The following is a 7,801-nucleotide window of genomic DNA, read 5'->3' on the forward strand; positions in this document are numbered from 1 at the left end:
TTTGTGCTCTAAGTAGATTTTCAAGAAACATTATTTTTTATTTTTATACATATCATAAAATAATTTTTTTCATGAAACTTTGTCTGCAAACATAGAATGCCGTAATGTACGTCCGGATATATCTATTCTGGATTTTTTAGACATTTTGATATTTTTTAGGCAAACATGTATACAAACACGTATAAGATGAAATAGATTTCAGAATTCTTCTAGAGATTTTGATTTTTTTAGCAGTAGGTGCATATACACCTATAAGCTAAAATAAAACTTTCTGTTCGAACATAAAATGTTAGGTTGTATACTCAGATCTTTTTGAAATATTTTCACCATTCAAAATACCTTTTTATAATATGTATCTCTATACCTAATTACCTATGATCCAAGTACCATATCCGAACGCATGGCTTTGGTACGATATACTTTTTCACAGTTGTCGCCGTTCCGCCTGTTCTAAATTATATGTTTGTACCTTACAGCATCCCCACCGGAAGCCTCCAAAGACCCCCCACCCCCCCCCCCCCCCCGCACACACAAAACAGCGTTTGGGGGCCAGTCCCAAAAACTGTTCCTAATGGCAGCTCCTAAACCTTGTCGGCACGTACAGAGGCCAAAAAAAAAAAACCGATTGGCACCCCCGTACCAGCCCCGTGGTTTTGGGGTCAAAGGGGGTGTCGGCAACACACGACAAGCGGAAAAACACGAGCAGGCCCGTCGTGACGGAGAGAGAGGTGGACTTAGGCGGCTCCTCACCTTGAAATATCTCCCCTGAAACCCTTCCCGTCGCAGATTTCCCTCCCGCTCCCGCCTCCTTGTCCCACCTCCATCTCTCCCACCTCTCCCCGCGAATCTCTGCCGTCGCCGGTCATGCCGCCGTGGAGAGCCAGGCCGCACGCAAGCGCGAACAAGCCAGAAGGATGGACGAATGAGGTGTGGGCGGTGGAGCTACACAGGAGATCCGTCGTGATCGCCGAACGGAACGCCCGTCGCAAGGAAGCTTTGGCCAAGAAGAAAGTGGAGGAGCAGTTGGTGTATGAGACTGCATACTACGAGGAAAGGAGGAGCGGTGAGGTCGTCCAAGCTGCGGCCATGGTGGGTACGCAACACAGCGCGGCCACGGGGCGGAAAGCCTTACCTTCGTCGCCGACCTTCTTTGACGAGGGTCGCATCCGGCGCATCAGCGCTTCTCATCGTCCGAGATCGACAAGAGAGAGCCCACCGTCGGCTGGGACGTCATCTTCTCGCCGGCGGCAACCACGTCTACATCCTACTTGTGCCACCCTAGGCTCAGCTTGGACTAGAACCACAAGTTCGACTCCACGTCACCGACAATGTGGAGGAGCCATGTCTTCTTCTGCGATGACCTATTGGTCAAGGATTTTCCATCAATCCAATGAACGCAAGATCTTTGGTGATTACAAAAATTTGGTCGTGAACCGCAATGAGAGTTCAATGTCGCATAGGTGGGGCGTCATACAATCCTTGGTCAATAAGTTGCATGGCTTCCTTGTGGCAATTCAAAAAAGGCAAGAGAGTGGCCGAGATCATGCCTTCTCATATACATATCATACATCGCTTGTTTGCATTGTCCAATGTTGTTCTTATTTTGTAGTTGAAGGATGCTCTATTCATGTATGAGAGCGGTGGAATGTTCCGCTACTTTCGTTCTTCGTGATTTCCACGAATATTAATTTGGACATGAGGCCGTGAGGATCATTTGCTTCAGGGTGCGTGATGAGCGGGTTTGGCGGTCGGGGAGATCCCGGCGATCCCGGCGATCCGCCATCGGCGGCAGCAGTCTGCGCGGCCCTCCGTCGACGCCGGCGAAGGCTCACCCTCGCGCCGGCAGCGGAGAACAGGTTCTCTCTCCTTCACGCGCTGCCGGAGGCAGGCGAGGCGGACGTGGACGCTGCGGTTTCGGACGCTGCGGAGACGTTAGCCGCCGTCGATCATGTTGCTGTGCGGGTCGCGGAGGAGGCTCTTGCGGACTATCCAACGCGGCCGTGCTCGCCGGAGCTACAGCGACCCAGGAAATCGGACGACGAGCTCCTCACAGAGTTCTGGGCGGACGCGGGATTTTCATCCCCGTCGTCGCGATTTTGGGAACGGCGCTCCACACCGGGCTCGGTGTCGTCAGGTATGAATTCTAACGGTGCTGGTTTGTGCAGGTCCGCATCCTCGTCTACTCCGGCAATGGCGCGGCGAGCGGCGCGTCGTGGAGGGAGCTCCGCGTCGGCCTCTCCATTGGGGCTCTGCCTGTCTCGGCCTCCTAGAGTTGGGAGCTGGCGTGGACCTCTGCCGCAACGCCGCGTGACGCCCCTGCCGGTCATCGGCCGATTCATCAGTGCAGCCGCCGCCGCGTTGTCGATCCCTACGTCGACCCCGGCTGCTCTCGCCGGTTCAAGTCTTCCGTCAATCACGCTGGCAGTTAACCAGCCCATAGACGACGCAATCATGGGCCTGCATGCAACCGCTGGGCCCGTCAGGGAGGACGTGGACCTGGCTGTACCGCTGGGATGGACCCACTTGAGGAGGAGACGACGTAGGTTTGGCAAACTGCCTCTGTCTCCCGCACGATCGTCTCCATCGCCGCAATCGCTGTGGTCTGCGGCGCCATCTACGCGGTCACCATCTTCGTCGTCCTCTACCGCGCCGTCTTCGTCCAGAGTAGCCGCTGCATCAAGGTCGTCTTCGGCAGCTTGTCCGTCGTCGCCCCAACCTGTGCTGCAGCCGACCTGGTCCCCGGATCGCCCGTCGTACCTCTCCGTCGTCGTGCTACCTGATACGTCTCCGACGTATCGATAATTTCTTATGTTCTATGCCATATTATTGATGATACCTACATGTTTTATGCACACTTTATGTCATATTCGTGCATTTTCTGGAACTAACCTATTAACAAGATGCCGAAGTGCCGCCTCGTTTTCTCGCTGTTTTTGGTTTCGGAAATCCTAGTAACGAAATATTCTCGGAATTGGACGAAACGAAGACCCGTGTGCCTATTTTTCCACGGAGCTTCCGGAAGACCGGAGAACATTCGAAGTGGGGCCACGAGGTGGCGACACCACGTGGCGGCGCGGCCCGGGGGGGCCCGCGCCGCCTATGGTGTGGCCCCCTCGTCCGGCCCCCGACTCTGCCCTTCCGCCTACTTAAAGCCTCCGTCGCGAAACCCCCGATGCGAAAAACCACGATACGGAAAACCTTACCGAGACGCCGCCGCCGCCGATCCCATCTCGGGGGATTCCGGAGATCTCCTCCGGCACCCTGCCGGAGAGGGGATTCATCTCCCGGAGGACTCTACACCGCCATGGTCGCCTCCGGAGTGATGAGTGAGTAGTTCACCCTCGGACTATGGGTCCATAGCAGTAGCTAGATGGTTGTCTTCTCCTCATTGTGCTTCATTGTTGGATCTTGTGAGCTGCCTAACATGATCAAGATCATCTATCCGTAATACTCTATGTTGTGTTTGTCGGGATCCGATGGATAGAGAATACCATGTCATGTTAATTATCAAGTTATTACATATGTGTTGTTTATGATCTTGCATGCTCTCCGTTTCTAGTAGAGGCTCTGGCCAAGTTTTTACTTTTAACTCCAAGAGGGAGTATTTATGCTCGATAGTGGGTTCATGCCTGCATTGACACCTGGGACGAGTGACGTAAAGTTCTAAGGTTGTGTTGTGCTCGTTGCCACTAGGGATAAAACATTGGCGCTATGTCCGAGGATGTAGTTGTTGATTACATTACGCACCATACTTAATGCAATTGTCTCGTTGTTAGCAACTTAATACTGGAGGGGGTTCGGATGATAACCCGAAGGTGGACTTTTTAGGCATAGATGCAGTTGGATGGCGGTCTATGTACTTTGTCGTAATGCCCAATTAAATCTCACTATACTTATCATGTCATGTATGTGCATTGTTATGCCCTCTCTATTTGTCAATTGCCCGACCGTAATTTGTTCACCCAACATGCTTTTATCTTATGGGAGAGACACCTCTAGTGAACTCGTGGACCCCGGTCCATTCTTTAATACCGAAATACAAATCTGCTCGCAATACTTGTTTTATCGTTTTCTCTGCAAACAATCATCTTCCACACAATACGGTTAATCCTTTGTTACAGACAAACCGGTGAGATTGACAACCTCACTCGTTTCGTTGGGGCAAAGTACTTTGGTTGTGTTGTGCAGGTTCCACGTTGGCGCCGAATCTCCGGTGTTGCGCCGCACTACATCCCGCCGCCATCAACCTTCAACGTGCTTCTTGGCTCCTCCCGGTTCGATAAACCTTGGTTTCTTTCTCGAGGGAAAACTTGCTGCCGTGCGCATCATACCTTCCTCTTGGGGTTGCCCAACGAACGTGTGAAATACACGCCATCAAGCTCTTTTTCTGGCGCCGTTGCCGGGGAACGAAGAAAAGTTACACCACAAAGATTTTCAACTCCCACGTCAACAGCTCTTTTTCTGGCGCCGTTGCCGGGGAGATCAAGACACGCTGCAAGGGGAGTCTCCACTTCTCAATCTCTTTACTTTGTTTTTGTCTTGCTTTATTTTATTTACTACTTTGTTTGCTGCATTATATCAAAACACAAAAAAAAATTAGTCGCTAGCTTTACTTTATTTACTGTCTTGTTTGCTATATCAAAAACACAAAAAAATTAGTTTACTTGCATTTACTTTATCCAGGTTTTATTTACTACTGCTAAAATGAGTAATCCCGAAGTTGAAGTTCGTTCATTTAAGCAACAAGGAGGAGAATGTTTAAAAGATGCTTGGTATAGAATTAATGATTCCCATAATAGGTGCACTAAGAAACACTCCACCGCTATCTTACTCAGGAATTTTTATGTTGGTATCTCTAGCTGGAATAGATATGTTCTTGATTGTCTCGCGGGGGGTAACTTCCTAGGTGCTCCCGCTTTAGAAGCTAGTTGCATTATTGAGAGTTTATTTGGAACACCACCTGTTAATGAAATTAAAATTGAAACCTCCCTTGATGATGTTATGAAAAAATTGGAAACCATAGAGAAAAATTTTAGTGTTGAAACTAAGTTGGAGATGTTACTTGTTAAAACTGATAAACTTGGTAAATCCTTAGGAGGAATCGATGAAAGAATTAGTGTCCTAGGAACTTGTGTTGACCATGATAATCAAATTAATAGGATTGGCAAACTTGAAAAAGCTATGGGAAACTTGGGTTCGACCTTTTCATCTTTACAGTTTAGAGAGAAAGCTTATGTGGGGAAGGAACAAAAGTTTATGTATGCCTCTAAAGTGCCTAAATCAAAGAAATATTATTATAGGCCTAAAATTGACAAAACCGCTAGTACCACTGCTAATGGGGGAGCTTATGATATCAATGCACCACCCTTCGATAATACTTGAGATATACTTTCTGCGCCTAGATGAAAGGCGTTAAAGAAAAACGCTTATGGGAGACAACCCATGTTTTTTACTACAGTATTTTTGTTTTATATTTGTGTCTTGGAAGTTGTTTACTACTGTAGCAACCTCTCCTTATCTTAGTTTTAAGTTTTGTTGTGCCAAGTAAAGTCTTTGATAGAAAAGTAAGTACTAGATTTGGATTATCTGCGCAGTTTCAGAATTCTTTGCTGTCACGAATCTGGGTCTATCTCCCTGTAGGTAGCTCAGAAAATTAAGCCAATTTACGAGCATGATCCTCAGATATGTACGCAACTTTCATTCAATTTGAGAATTTTCGTTTGAGCAAGTCTGGTGGCCTAATAAAATCCATCTTTACGGACTGTTCTGTTTTGACAGATTCTGTCTTTTATTTCGCATTGCCTCTTTTGCTATGTTGGATGAATTTCTTTGATCCACTAATTTCCAGTAGCTTTATGCAATGTCCAGAAGTGTTAAGAATGATTGTGTCACCTCTGAACATGTTAATTTTTATTATGCACTAACCCTCTAATGAGTTGTTTCGAGTTTGGTGTGGAGGAAGTTTTCAAGGATCAAGAGAGGAGTATGATGCAATATGATCAAGGAGAGTGAAAGCTCTAAGCTTGGGGATGCCCCGGTGGTTCACCCCTGCATATTATAAGAAGACTCAAGCGTCTAAGCTTGGGGATGCCCAAGGCATCCCCTTCTTCATCGACAACATTATCAGGTTCCTCCCCGAAACTATATTTTTATTCCGTCACATCTTATGCACTTTGCTTGGAGCGTCGGTTTGTTTTTGTTTTTTGTTTTGTTTGAATAAAATGGATCCTAGCATTCACTTTATGGGAGAGAGACACGCTCCACTGTTGCATATGGACAAATATGTCCTTAGGCTCTACTCATAGTATTCATGGCGAAGTTTCTTCTTCGTTAAGTTGTTATATGGTTGGAATTGAAAAATGATACATGTAGTAACTCTAAAATGTCTTGGATAATTTGATACTTGGCAATTGTTGTGCTCATGTTTAAGCTCTTGCATCATATACTTTGCACCCATTAATGAAGAAATACTTAGAGCTTGCTAATTTGGTTTGCATATTTGGTTTCTCTAGAGTCTAGATAATATCTAGTATTGAGTTTTGAACAACAAGGAAGACGGTATGGAGTCTTATAATGTTTACCATATGTCTTTTATGTGAGTTTTGCTGTACCGTTCATCCTTGTGTTTGTTTCAAACAACCTTGCTAGCCTAAACCTTGTATCGAGAGGGAATACTTCTCATGCATCCAAAATACTTGAGCCAACCACTATGCCATTTGTGTCCACCATACCTACCTACTACATGGTATTTATCCGCCATTCCAAAGTAAATTGCTTGAGTGCTACCTTTAAAATTCCATCATTCACCTTTGCAATATATAGCTCATGGGACAAATAGCTTAAAAACTATTGTGGTATTGAATATGTACTTATGCACTTTATCTCTTATTAAGTTGCTTGTTGTGCGATAACCATGTTTCGGGGACGCCATCAACTATTCTTTGTTGGATATCATGTGAGTTGCTATGCATGTACGTCTTGTCTGAAGTAAGAGAGATCTACCACCTTCATGGTTGGAGCATGCATATTGTTAGAGAAGAACTTTGGGCCGCTAACTAAAGCCATGATTCATGGTGGAAGTTTCAGTTTGGACATATATCCTCAATCTCATATGAGAACAATAATTGTTGCCACATGCTTATGCATTAAAGAGGAGTCCATTATCTGTTGTCCATGTTGTCCCAGTATGGATGTCTAAGTTGAGAATAATCAAAAGCGAGAAATCCAAAATGCGAGCTTTCTCCTTAGACCTTTGTACAGGCGGCATGGAGGTACCCCATTGTGACACTTGGTCAAAACATGTGCATTGCAAAGATCCGGTAGTCCAAGTTAATTAGGACAAGGTGCGGGCACTATTAGTATACTATGCATGAGACTTGCAACTTGTAAGATATAATGTACATAACTCATATGCTTTATTACTACCGTTGACAAAATTGTTTCATGTTTCCAAAATAAAAGCTCTAGCACAAATATAGCAATCGATGCTTTCCTCTTTGAAGGACCATTCTCTTTACTTTTATGTTGAGTCAGTTCACCTATTTCTCTCCACCTCAAGAAGCAAACACTTGTGATTAACTGTGCATTGATTCTTACATATTTGCATATTGTACTTGTTATATTACTCTATGTTGACAATTATCCATGAGATATACATGTTACAAGTTGAAAGCAACCGCTGAAACTTAATCTTCCTTTGTGTTGCTTCAATACCTTTACTTTGATTTATTGCTTTATGAGTTAACTCTTATGCAAGACTTATTAATACTTGTCTTGAAGTACAATTCATGAAAAGTCTTTG

This window comes from Lolium rigidum, chromosome 4 (assembly GCF_022539505.1).
Source record: "Lolium rigidum isolate FL_2022 chromosome 4, APGP_CSIRO_Lrig_0.1, whole genome shotgun sequence".
NCBI classification, from domain to species: Eukaryota; Viridiplantae; Streptophyta; class Magnoliopsida; order Poales; family Poaceae; genus Lolium; species Lolium rigidum.